This window comes from Falco rusticolus, chromosome 1 (assembly GCF_015220075.1).
Source record: "Falco rusticolus isolate bFalRus1 chromosome 1, bFalRus1.pri, whole genome shotgun sequence".
Taxonomy (NCBI): Eukaryota; Metazoa; Chordata; class Aves; order Falconiformes; family Falconidae; genus Falco; species Falco rusticolus.
The window spans coordinates 49,767,000-49,780,798 of NC_051187.1; the positions used below are offsets into that span (position 1 = coordinate 49,767,000).

Genomic DNA, 13,799 nt, shown 5'->3' on the forward strand with positions numbered 1-13,799 from the left:
AGGTTTCAAAGGTTATGTATTATGGGGTTCAGGAGCTGTAGTTATGTATGTCTTCTGTATCATGTTTGATTAGAGATGTCTTTTCTAACAGTCTGGGACTTTCCACTTACAGTTCTCAACAGAAATACTTGTAGTGACATTCCAAATGTTCAGAATGTGGATCCCTTCCTATTTCATTGGGACCTCAGACCTCCACTGAAAAGATCAATCCAAACAAAATTAAAACCATTTGCATAGAAAACTGATCCACAAAATGGCAGTGTTCACTGCATGATCAACACAGTATTTCATGATTTTTCATTTTCACAGAAACAATTTCCAAGTGCTCAATTACTGGCTACAACTGAATTCTGAGATTTCTCTGCACGCCACAGCACGAAACTGATGATCTACATTTGATCCTAAATGCCTGGCAGGTCTATGTTCTGATATGCCTTTGTCGCTCACGCCATTTTTCTTCAAAAACTCAGGCTTCTTTCTGAGATGTACCCGCTTCATGCATTTATTTCCGAGCTTTTATTCTATACCAAAAATACCTGGAAAACAAGATGACAGACAGCACAAAAAAATAAGCTACAGAGTTTTTTAAAAAAGTCAGGTTTGGCAGCATATTCTGGAAAATGCCAAAGGGTTTGTGGAATAAATTCCATTTGGCAAATTTAGAGATAAAAGAATCCAGCTGCTTTCAAACACCAAATGCACTACTAAAAAGTCTAAAATTGCAGAAACGTATTAAATCAACAAAACAGATCATCCTCCCACACAAAACAAGAACAGCAGCAACAAAAGAACCACAAAACATTCCTATTTAGATAGACTTCAATGCTAGGTGATGTCTGTTCCAGGCAGTTTGGCAAAGAATACGCTTATATACAACAAAAGGCATAGGGCTGAGGGATTTTACGATGCTTCAGGCTATTGCAAAGCTAGGCAAAGAGATGAAAGCAGTCATGCCACTGAGGGACCTCGGATAAGGAACCAGGCTGAGCCATATGATGATTAGAATCCTTTGCAAAAGCATTTCTTATTCATTCGATTAGTCTTTCAATGACTGTATCACTGAACAGGTGTTATTGGTTTAGGGATTGATTCCATGTTCACTGAAGTCAGTCATGACTTTCTACTACCTTTAAAAGGTCTTTGTATCAGATGCTAAAAGAATAAACCCCATTATTTATGTATCGTTTCTTCCCAGTTTAGGTACAACCTGTTCAACTCCTTCATCACATTCATGACATAAGGCATGTAAAACATTTCTAGCAAAACTAGAACTTGGAAGCACCCAAGACAGGGACTAGTTCCACATTATAACAGGAGAAAATACTCATAGAGGAGTCTGCAGAACAGCAAGAATACTGCCCTTTTAATTCTACAGAGAATCTGTGTTTTCAGGCTGTTGTTCCTTGCCATTGTTCCTTCAACAGAATATCCACTGCCACAGGTTCCTAGCTCTGCTCCTCACAGACACAGCTGCCTGGCAGAAGTTTATACCCTGCACAATCCAACAATTCATGTGACTGCACTCCAAAACAGATTTGCAAAATGAGTGGGCTCTGCTGAAATGTGAACCTATCTTATTTGATTTTTAAATGGACCATTTCATAGATCTGAAGTCAGTCACACTAGCAGAAGTGAAGGTAAGGTAGCTTCCAGTAAAAGACAAATGAGCCACTGGAAGCTATTGGCAGAACACTATCCTGGGACAACAGCCTGCATGTCCAAAAAGTCAACAAAGTCTTTATGGAAAGAGTCCTCTTTGTAGGTAACCAATATGCAAAGGTAACAATTTCATTAACTAACAAGCAAAATTAATAAACATCTATAGAAAGTTCCTTTCCTCTCTCCTTATCTCCTGATAATACTATAGTATCAGTTATGAAGAACTCTGAAACTCACATTTCAAGCTGATAACTTCCAGGTAGCTTTTAAAAAGACAAACATTAAAACTAAGCAAAAGCAGTTCAGTAACTTTGCAGTATGAAAAATAAAATAAACTTTTCCTTTTCTAAACATATACACCAAAAGAATGTAAAAAAAAGACTTGTGCTGAAATGGCTGGAGATAGAAGGCTCAAATTTGGCAGGCAAGATGACTAAATAAGAAGAAATGCCTTCACATTTTCCAATTAAAATGGGATTTGCTTTGATCTGCTGCAAATCAGAGTTTTTGTCCTTTATCAAGTGTTTTCCCTCAGCTTGAAAGGAAGCAGCTAAGGAACATCATGCTGTGCCTGTGTACAATTAACTTAGCCAAGCAATAAAACATTCAGAGAAGAAACAGAACAGTGCTGTGATATGTGGATTTCTATACTGTGCTTACATGGTGCTGATCATCCAGTACAGTGAAAGCATTGTAGCTCCCAAGATCTGTGTATTTATTATAACCTATCCAGGTATCACCTCCACAATCTCTGTAAAGTATCTGAATGAATTACAAAAGCTGTAACATCCTATAAAGTTGTTTTCTATTCAGTAATCAATATAGGCACTAGGGCTTTAATCCATAAAGGGATGCCTACATGTCCCTCTGGATCAAACTGTTTATGATTAGGGTGAGAAGCATCTCACTACAGAGGATCTGTGTAACTTCTTACACATTACCTCAGCTCTATGATTTCAGATATTTGAAGACCTCTAAAGTGGTTTATCAGAAATTTCATTGTATACCCCCTCCTGTACGTAACACAACTTTTTCCAGTACTATACTTGGCCTTCAGTCTGACAGCAACTGCTTTGTTAGAAAACCAGAAGTCTTGCTTTTATCGCTCTGTCATATCCCATTGCTGAAACAACATTCCACTGATTCAACATCAAACTGACACGAAGCACCTCGTTGTAACCATACTGAAATAGCTTTAAAGTATTTTCCCTGTAGATTTCCTTAGGTAACTATGAGCTTTACTTTTGATTCTTCAGTCTTTATAGTGCTGGACATATGTATGCAAATAGATGAGTTGCAAAGCAGCAGAAAATTAGATACTGCATTATTTTATGTTGGTTGGACTGAATCTTCTCAGAATGTCTACATAAGATTGACTAAAAAGAGGCATTATGTTTATGTAAGGTACATCCCCTACAAGCAAACTGTTTTCTACGCTTCCAGGAAGTCTTTGAGGTTTTAAGTGCCAGTGTTGAATGAATGCTATTTGTCAGCTGACACTAATTTTGATCTTCTTTAATTCACAATCACTCACACATATTTCTTACTGTTGAGGAACACATTTTGTCCCTGTATGGTTTTTCCAAACAGTTTGGTGACCCATTTTGCAGACACTGGTTGCTCATGAACATACGAGCTATCGACTGTTGGAGTTATGTGTATGCTTTTCACCCATTGCCTTTTTTGCTGAGTGGATGGCTGAAACTTTCCTAGAAAATAATCCATAGCAAACAACAGAGAATAGATTTCCATGACAAGCCTTCTGGGATTTGCAAACATGCCCGTGACTGTTCCACCATTGTACAAATATTAAAGACTGGCAAATAGAGACACCACAGTCTTCAAGAATGTTGAATTAAAATAATTCCACTATCTTGCCAGCTTTAACCACTATTTTCTATAGCAACAGCAGCTAAAAAGATGGCAACAGAGCCATGCTAATGGTCTGCAGGAAAAATATTGAGAAACAGACCTTTCTTCCACCTTCAGCTAAAACATAGTCTGGAGGCTGCACCCATATCCCTTTCAGATGGTGGGGGATCATGGTATATGCCTTTAGGTATCTCCAGTTTGGCCTACTGCAAATGTCCAGGTTCCTGCTGCGTGCCTTCCAAGCAGGCTATGAAAGCACATCAACTTCAGTACTGTAGAGCTCCCGCTGGCTTCCCATCTAGTCAAACTACACACATTTTAAGCTCTTGTTCCTAACCTAAAAGGTACCTTTAATTATTAGGACTTGGCTATATGTAAACCATTTAATTCTTATATTTTTTTTGCAGCACTCCACTACCGTAACAACAGGCCTTGCAGATACTGAAACTATCTGAAGCTTATCAGGAAAAACTGTCAGGTGCTCAGGGATGAGCATTTTTAGCTGACATACTTGAGCTATGGAACATATTATCAGGAGGGATAGGCATAAATTAAATACACAAAGGAAGATGCTTACCCACATTTCCTCACATTGCAAGCCTTTTTGTACCAATGAATGCAGAATACACAATAATCTCACAGAAGGACAACGAAAACTCTAAAACCACACCAGAATAAATATCAAAAGCTAAGCACACCAATGGGTAACACACTCTCAAAAAGGAGGAAACAGACAGGACTTGAACGCAGAGGGCATCAGGTATCTGGCACAGCTGATCAGCTCAATCTGCCAAGGGTCTCTAGACCTCCAAAGCATTGAGGGTAAACTTGACTTACCAGAACTAGAGAGAAATGATGGCACGGGATGGTCGGGGTGCAAATCATAATTTATGTCAACATAAAATGGAACTTGCTACTGTTGCTCTAGCTCAAGAGCTAGAGCTCTCCACTCCCAGTCCAGTCAGATGATATGTACAAAAATAAAAAGGCATGTGAGTAGTCCCCTTACTTACAACGTCTATGCCATTCACAGCGGGATGAGTGCCTGGCTACAACAAAGCTTTGGGTAAGGTTACTGGTCACGGGCCTCCATGAGAGTGTGTTGAAGCTGCTTTTAGTAGTAGGAGTCTCACAGTATGAACATTCGCTACTACCAGGCTCAAGACAAAAGTATCTATTCAGAGACATTCATTCACCCATTTTAAAAGGGTTTACAAGGGTGGCTGCTAAGAACTGGCTGCGCTTCACTACTGAAGGCAACTGACACACTACAGAAATATTTTTTTTATTTTTGTCCAAAATGGCTGCTTCTTTGAATACCCTAATGTTTTTGTTGCAGGGTTAAGCTACTGAAAAGACTGAGTTTTAGAGGTAGTGGTGTTCCCCTGAACAATTCTGTGATCACAGCAGGCATTTAGCATTTCTGAAAATGTTACCAGAACTTGAAGATTAACACTTCAAGCTAAATACCCAGATCTGAAGAACACTTTTGAATATCTAGTCCTATGTCTCTAAGACCAATCACACAGAAAGTTAGTGGTAGAGTCAAACTCCATAACTCTCAAAAATGGTTCTCATCCAGAGCAGGTGTAAATGTGAGTAAATGAAACAAGCTATACACCATGGCTTGCTTGTTCAACAAAAGTAGCTAGAATAATTTGTATGTGGAAAACTTCCCAACAGAAAGGCATATGTTGGCATGACAATACATTAAAGAGGTATTGTGTAGAAATACAAGAATAATACACAAGAGGATTACTATGAGGACAGTACTCCAGAGTCCCATCAAATGTGGTTTGTTAGAAACAGGAATAACACTTTCTAGAACTTGGTTGAACTTGCAGCAATGACCCTTAAAGCTAGTAATAAAATTTTCCAAAGACCTGAAACAAAAGTTTCTTTTCTTGTACTCCTGTCGTCATAATTTTTCAAGAATATTGTATGCCTAGAAAATTTACCAGTTTCAATTGATGGGTTTTATTTTGCCTGCATCCTTTGTCACCCTGTATATATACTCTTTCAATCATCTAATAGCTTCTGTTTCACACTCTGATCCTTTTGTTTTCTTTTCTGTGCTTCAAAAAATAAAATTTATAAAGGAGGTAATAGGACACAGGGTGATGGTTTTCTACTTTTCAAGAACAGGGATAAATGTTTTGAGTGGGGATACAAGAATTAACACATACTAATACAAAGAACTCCTAACAGCTGTAGTTCACCACTGCCACACACATAAGCTGCTTTGCATAAATCAGATGCACTAAAGAGTCTGGGGTAAGATATTCTAAGGAAAAGTTACTTTAAAGAGGTAAATCAAATACACAGCACTTACTATGTTCATGAAGGACTAGACTGGAGCTTTACCCCTTTCACTTGAAACAATATAGTTATATTCCAAGTCTTGTTCTAAACAGATATTTTTAGAATCAATTATGCTAAGAGGTTTGAGCTACCTGAAGATTAATCTTTCGGTCTCAGTGAAAACTTAGCTGAATAAAGCAACTCCTCTTCTACAAGAAGTGTCATTCTTCCGCTAGGGACAGAGGAAATAATTTCCAAAAATGTCCTTTTTATGACCTTTGCTGTGCTGTAGGATAAGATGATCATTTGAGTGTATCCTTGCTTCTGCCAGCAAAAATTAAACTGCCCTGATTGTGTTTTCCATTTAAAGTGAATGAAGGCTTTCAGGAGCTCAGGTTTCCCTCAGTTGTCAGCCCTGCTAAAATGGGGTGGAGGTTTTTGGCACTTAAGTTTCCTAGCAGTAGCCAGGGCTAACGAGACGCAAAGATGTGTCTGTGGGCAGAAAAGTGGAAGCAACTACATAAAACATTAAACATGTTCATTAGTGCATTTTTATAAATGTTGACATTGTTCTCACATCTATGAAGTTAAATCCTGACACACCTCACTACAGTCCTGCACCTGACCGCCAGTGATACAAATATGAAGAGTAATGACAACAGCATTGGTTTCAGCTCTCAAACATTACTCAGACATATCCAGGCCACACTGAGGCTTGTGCTGCTTCAACCACAGTGTGACAATAACTACGTTCAGCCTGCCTTAAGCCATCTGGGGCATCTTTCCTCTGTGTCATGCTGCAGGCATCAAGGAAATTAGACCTGCTAAAAATTAATGTCCTTGGGTAGCAGGCTCTCTGGGTCATCCACCATACCGTCCAGTGATGGTAATAAAAACATGAGACCTGTTGTAGAAAAGGCTATGAAAAAATTACAGCACTTCAACTTTCTCAGTGATTTTCCTACCCAGGTAAAGAAAATCTAGATATTTTAGCATAATACTTGATCATCCAGCTTTCAATAGAGTAACACTTAACATTAACACTAAATGTGTGTCATTTGTATTATATTTGAAAACCTACTTTTTCTTTCTTCCAAAGTGCTTCATCTCCCTTGTTGCCAAGGCTTCTGCTTCACCTCAGGCTTGTCATAATATTCAATTCTTTATAGTTTTGCATTTTTCTCCTCCAGGGGCATTCTTCTGTCAGCTCAGCAAGACCTTTTTCATTACGTATTCTCTTTTTTGCTCTTTCTTTTGCCTCTCAGAACCTCTCTTTTATGCTTATATTTACTAGATATGACTATGTTTTATATTTCTTCAATATTACTTTCTTAGGTTTTCTTTAATCCCATCTATCCCATTTCATAAGGAATACATCCATATTGCTTGCTTTTTTCCCTCAGGCATCCTTCCTCATCTCCATGCAATTGTCAAGTTGTTCCACCACTTTTTCTTTTGGTCTTTTTCCTCTTCAGCCTTATATCATCTTCTTTGCTACTATCACTATCAAACCAATACATTGTTTTCGGGAGTCCACAGGCCGTGGACAGCGGGGCAGTACCCATTTTTGAAGTTAGCATCCATTCAGGAAAGTGAACATTGCTGTCCTTCCCTATGGGGACTGACTCATTAAAGCCTTAGAATTGCTCTCACAGCTGTTTGAGACCAAGGAGATGCCACTATGGATGCAACTTGCTCTTAGGAGATTTAAGAAATCAGGGATTACAACATTTCATCAGCACTAATCCTATACTGATCTTTAGAACAACTGCAGTTAAAATTTCCATTCTGATTGATGTAACTTGGGTGACTACAAATTTTATTTGCTTCAAAAGCCTAACCTCAGCCCTGTGAGGAGTTATTTGCTATGGCAGCATGATAGCAGTCATACGCAGACTAGCTTCTAAACAGGCAAGGGAGTAGTAGGTGTAAAATCCAATAGGTCTCTCACTTGGCAGACCAAAGCTGTCAGGTCAGGACTCGTAACAGGTGAAGGAAAAAAACAGGAAAATAAGCTTCTGTAGATACAGCTAACAAGTATTATTGGAACATAAGATATTCACTAGTCCCAGAGAGTTTCAAGAACTAGAAGGTGCCATAAATAAACTGTAACTACTAACCCTAATGAGAGGCATACCTATGTTTTCCTCTACCCATATTTATCTGAACAAATTGGCACACAAGCACACATTAGATGGGAAATTCTCTGAAGAGCACAGAAGGAGGTTCACAGCCTCTGACTTCCCATGCCAGGGCAGGTACAGAGCGCAGTCACCATCGGGTGGGAGCTGCTATCAAGCAGAGGAAGCAGACAACAGTAGCCAGTAGGAAAGGCAATTTTAAAAAGACAGTTCAGGAGCTGGCTATGATTTTAACATTTGGTCCTAATGAGCTAGACTGAACTTTCTCCAGCACAGTTGTGCTTAAAGCAATTCTTCTGGACCAAGGCTGCTGTCCTGGTCTAATTATTGTAGCAATTCCACATTCCCCTGCCTTGTGTAATTAATTTTGGTTTGTGGTTTTGCAGAGAAGACCGTTATTAAAACAAAATCAAGCTGGTAGTGGTAGCACTAGTGTTTGTATTACCACAGCACCTCTAAAACCTAGTCATGGTTCAGGATTCTAGTGTCCTGGGGCGGATGAAGAAACATAATGGAGTACACACCATATGTCACAAGATGGAAGCACTGCATCTTTCTCCAGCTTGGCAATATGGCTCAGCATTTCACATTTGGTTCTTTGTGCACACACAATTTCCTGTTGCCCACTGAATACCTGCCTGAATACCAAACCACAACACTGAAATATTACTCATCATCCATTCAGATAGGAAGCCACCTTCCTCAGAGCAGGGCTTGCTGCAGGAAGAGGGGGTGACTGTTGTAGGTACTCACACAGTTCCCATCAGAGCAACACTGAAGCACCTCACTGTCTGTTATGTACTCATCATTGTGATGCCCCTGTGTAGAGAGACAGCCTAGGTGTTGAGAGACCTTCTTGACAAAGCACCTTGCCCAAGGTGATTTTAAAAAGAAAAGGAGGGAGAGAGAGAGAAAGGTCTGTGGCAAAGCAGGAATTTAATTCAGATTTTCCTGGTGGCCACAGAGCTTAGAGTCTGCTATTCTCTTAACAACCTTTCCTTACATCATGCTAGGTTTGCATGCCATATTAAAAGCTAAGATGCAAATGTTTATACTGCACATCTTATTTTTTCTTTTTTTTAAAAAAAAGACAAGTGTAAGGTACTGATATGCTACAAAAAGAATTTCCCTTTTAAAATAAGCCAAGAAGTTTTAAGCATTTTGGGGAGAGGGAAAAAAAAAAGAAAGAAATCAAAGGCCCTGAACACTACAGGTTTCATACCTTTAGAGGACTGAAAACCATCAGTTTAAAGTTTTAAGGCCTTTACATTTTCTTAATTGTTTTTCATCTAAAATATTTACTCCATTTCCCAAGTAGCTGCTACATAACTGTATTTGCACTTGCACTGCTTTTCCTCCGTATTTTTTATGTAGCAAGCAAAATTTTATTAACCTCAATTGAGGAGAAGCTGAAACCAAAAGAGAACAAATGAAACTTCACACAGCAAGTGATCTCAGGCTGCAAGAAGGCAACCCAGCATTACAGAAGCATCATGTGGGCCCTCTGGTTCCTATGCCATGTTTTTTGCTTGGCATGACACCAGTGAGGACCACGTGCATGGTCTGCTGGGAGACAAACAGGCACAGTTAGGCAGCAAGTCTGTCAGTGAACACACAAAGAAGCAGAGTTTTAAGCAGCCAGAAAAATGTAGTTTGAAAACCAGAAAGGGAAGAGGTGGTTTGAAAGCCACTGAAATACTTTGTTCACAATTATGAAATTCACAACCTGAATTTTTAATTAAATTAGAAGTACCTGTTCCTTTACATTTAAAAAGAAGTGGCCTGTGAGCTGAGACTCTGGCCACAGAGGAATAAGTGTCAGGTGAGGGTGGAGGATTAAATGGTAGTGAGTTGGACCACTTACTCATTTAAGGGAGCACACGGTACAAACCAAAGTTTGGTTTCAGTCTGGGTGCCTCCCACATTTTGGGTTTTTTTTACATTTTTGCTCTCCCTACATATAGATTTTTCATGCAGGTCAAGTAATTTTTTCCAATTCTATGATCAAAAATTTAATGTCTCCTCTTTGTCCAGTTGCACTGGTCTTTGCTCTCTCACTTTGGCCCCACCCACACTACCCCTTCCAACGTTTTTGTTTGCAGTCTCTAGAAAAGAAACAAACTAAAATTTTGGTGAAGACTTTATTCTGTGATCCAAGGAAATAATAGTTCCAAATTAAACAGCCCGATGCCTTACAGCCTGACATGGTGAGCCCTGATCTGAGCGTTAGCCCATTTATTTATCTAACAGTTCACTCCAACAGATAACAGTGCTGATAACATCAGAAAGAACATCTCTGCAAACATACTGTGGCTGCATATTTACTGGGAAGCACTTGAAAAAGTTACTTGCACAATCATGCATCACTGGTTATGTATTCAAGATAAAGTTTAAACGCTGTTTATACCTCAGTTTATATCCTGTTATCTTTGTCTGCGTACTAAGAAGATTTAGGATCTCCAGACCATCCTTTAAATCTAATAACAGATTAGCAAAAAAAAATTATACGGCTGTGAGAAAAATATTTAACAGAGATATTAATATGAATCCTCCATGCAGTAAAATGTAATTAAACTATAAGAATATAAATTACTATTCAACATATTTTAGTGTATGTATCTTGTAGGTGTCCAACCCAATTATTTTTAAAATATCTGCTCCTTAAAAGTGAAATATGTGATGATAACTCATAATCTTGCTTTTTTTATTATTTCTGCATATAAAATACTGTGTTTTTGTAAATGAATCCCAGTGATAATAAACAAACACCATGAAAATCAACACGAAGTAGTTACAAGGTAAATAAAAGAGTCCTTGCTGAGCCAAGCAATTTCATTGGTGAACATTGCAAAACCAAGGAAAGTGTTATAATTTATTTGCCCAACTTCCAACCTTAAGCAACTCTCCTTTAAAACTGCAGACAAGGAGAGCTCACAGACCATGAATTCTCGGAAATTTATGACCTGCCTCTGGTGCTGTTTCTCTGCTTTCAGACCAAGAGGAGCAAGCAGTTTTACAGACCACATTCAGCTGCAGACAAGAGATAAATAAGCTCATCTGCTCTATTAACAAGAAAGAGCGAATATGTTAAGTACCTACCTTCTCCTCATTTTCTTGGCTCCAGCTTCTCCACAGTCTTCAGCCTTGTAAAACTCTCCCAGTCTGTGAGACCCTGCAACAGACCTTTGAGTGATTCATTGTGGCAAACTTCCTTCTGTTCAGCCCGAGTTTAAGTGGCCAGACTCGCTGAGATGGAAAAACAAAAAAAGTGGAGGCATAGAAAGGAGAAACTAAAACCATATTACAAAACAGTGGGTCTGGTTAAGGCAGACTGTTCTTTCACCATGTCGGAGAGTTAGTTTACTGACTATTGACTTTGCCTGTAAGTCACTAGGGTGCTAATGCCAGGCAAGGCAAAAGGCATCTTGTCCTTTGATAGGATTTAAGGGTAATCTTCAGGAGAAAGAGTGAGAACAGTTATTAGCATTTGGGGGTGTGATTGCTAATCCAGCAATGATGCATGACTGATTTATTAACTGTTTCACTTGCAGAAACAAATGGAAGAAGGTTCTGCCAAGAATCTGCCATTCTTTGATGGAGACCACAATGTCTGAATCCTTTTCTTAAAGCAAAGCCGTGGCAAATGCTGAGCCTGTGTGTTTCACAATGAGGGATTAATTCTGTCTTAATGCATAATCCTATATGCTCACAGAGGAGAGAGTGCTGCAGAGAATTTTAAAAAAGCATTCAGAAATATATATAGCGTGTTCTATTTCTGCATGCGTTTTTCCCATTTATCAACATCATAGGTAAATTAGGTCACGTGTCAAAATAAGCCATTAGGGCTTCCCCTACTTCTTTCCCTGCACCACCAAATCCTAACTCCACATGTGGCACTCCACAAAAGCAGCCAAAGTGCATGTTGTAGGTTACTGTTCAAGAGGACTACGGGGCCTTGAAGAACACTGAAGCCTCTTACACGAGAAAATATTCTCTTCCCAAAAGGGCTTACAATCCAACCATTCACCACACCAAACCAACTGCATTAGCAGCCCCAACAAAAATCAGTCATTTGCAGCATTCTGTAAATTTTCATTCCATAGGCACCTATTTGCATATTACAGTGGTATGTCCAGGAAAAGGCTTCCTGATCTACGCATAGCATTGATCCTTTTAAGTTGAATTGATGTCTCACTTTCAGAATTCTTCCCAAGTCTGAGTAACCTACTCAGGTACTCTAAATATTATCTACTCCCTATTATGACTTAAGCTTAAGACACACTGCTTTTGAAATAAGAGCTATTAACATTTACATTATGTCTTTACACCAGAAGGACTTCTCCACCTGAGTTGTCAGTTTAATTGTTAATTACTTTATGTACCAGATACCTCATAAAAGCAAGTCAAAACACAAATCTTGGTTCAAACAATCTGCATTCAGAATTATATAACAAGTGAGAATTGTTAGCTAGCAATAAACAAAATAAATAAGCAGACTGAAACAGAAAGAGTGGAAGGGAGCACAGCCTATAAGCAAGGTCAAAGGTTTTCTAGACCTTCAGCCTGATCCATACAGCCAGAGCTCTCTGCCTGTATGAATCCTGCAACAGCTAAACATCACTGTTGAGCTTTCAACCATGTTTTCCCCTTTTCAACTCCTGCCTTCAAATTTAACAGAATACTTCACTGACATCAAAGTGCAACCCATTGCTTTTCACACAGCAAAAAACCTCCATTCAGCAGTCCATTCCCTGGATAATTTGAACAGTCAAAGTTGGCTTGAAAGTAGGTAGAGCTGGCCACACTCTACAAGGTGTACAACCAATGTACCATCATAAGAGATCTGCCTCGAAACATCACTTAATCACAAGCAGATGGGGGATGGGGGTGGGGGGGCCAGGAAGCTAAAGGTTAAGATCCCCCCAAAGCTGTGTCAGACTTTTTTTCTTCTTTTAAATGAATGTTCTAGGGGAAGGGAAAAAAAAAAAGACTTGAGTAAGAAGTTGCAAACTGTGGACAAAAAGAAAAGCATTTGCATTCTTCTGCTTTCTCAGCAAGACCTCTCACCTGCTCTGTGGGCAGTTTCACTGCTGATGTAAGAGCCCTGCCTAACTCTCTGCACCTCACCTTGCTTTGGCTTGTGCTACGTAATATTATGCTGTACTTCATCTTCGCAATTAACCTCAATGACTTTTTCAAACAGATTTGGACCTGTTCTCTGATAATTTATGAATCCTGTAAGCTGATCTGGGATACAGATCATCTACTCAATTAACATACTGGCTTATTTTTATTAAGAATTGACCTTAAAAAGCAGTACAGAAATGACAAAATGTCTCAGGATGGCCATGCGTCATTAAAAACTGGAATAACGGCATAACATCAAGAAGTTTTCCTTCCACTTTTGATCAACATCACAAGGCTGCTTTTGTCTAAAGAAGGGAAAGGCCGGAAAATAAATAGCTATAGGATAGCTCAGCAGAGGGAGGTACAAGAGCAGGGCACATTTCAGGCAGAACAAGATGGCAACTCAGTGAGGGAGTCTGGTCTACTTTAGTCTCTGATGACAGGAGCCCTGCAAGGTAACAGGTTAAACCAAGTGGAAAAATTTATCCTAACAGTCTGGTTTCCCACAAAGTACATAGCCTCCAAACCCCATTATAATCCCACTTTATTTTCTTTAGTACATTATCTGTCAAGAATTAAAATGATTTAGTAGGTACATAAGGCAATTACTTTGTAGAAATTCACTAAAGTTTTCAATTGAAGAGTTGCTTAACTTTCTTCCACAATACAGATAGTATCTTTTTCCTTATTTAGCTGGTA

General features: G+C 39.0%; 1 protein-coding gene across 1 annotated transcript in view; it reads right to left on the reverse strand.

The window, feature by feature from the left end:
• Nucleotides 1-11,152, reverse strand: part of TRIM2 (tripartite motif containing 2) — a 117,778-nt gene extending 106,626 nt beyond the window's left edge. Inside the window, exon 1 of the mRNA XM_037378513.1 lies at nucleotides 11,073-11,152. The gene's annotated coding sequence lies outside the window, so the exon portion shown is untranslated. The remainder of the gene's footprint in view (nucleotides 1-11,072) is intronic.
• Between the last annotated feature and the right edge of the window lie 2,647 nt (nucleotides 11,153-13,799).